Raw genomic sequence first — 214 nt, 5'->3', positions numbered from 1 at the left:
CATCATCATCTCAGCTGGACCTGGAGGATGTTATATTGTTGCTAGGTTACTTCATAAGAAAACATCAGATTATATAAACTACACATGTGGTTGGTGTGGAGGAATCTAGTAACTAAAGTAACTAGTAACAACAGATGTCAGATGGATGTAGTGGAATAACTAAAGTAACTAGTAACTAAAGTAACTAGTAACTACAGCTGTCAGATAAATGTAG

At 35.0% G+C, this 214-nt stretch overlaps 1 protein-coding gene across 1 annotated transcript in view; it reads right to left on the bottom strand.

The window, feature by feature from the left end:
- The window catches only part of wipi1 (WD repeat domain, phosphoinositide interacting 1), a 24,239-nt gene that overhangs the window by 4,896 nt on the left and 19,129 nt on the right, over positions 1 to 214 (bottom strand).

Source organism: Etheostoma spectabile, chromosome 15, assembly GCF_008692095.1.
Source record: "Etheostoma spectabile isolate EspeVRDwgs_2016 chromosome 15, UIUC_Espe_1.0, whole genome shotgun sequence".
NCBI lineage: Eukaryota > Metazoa > Chordata > Actinopteri > Perciformes > Percidae > Etheostoma > Etheostoma spectabile.
This window is presented reverse-complemented; position numbering and strand designations above follow the sequence as displayed.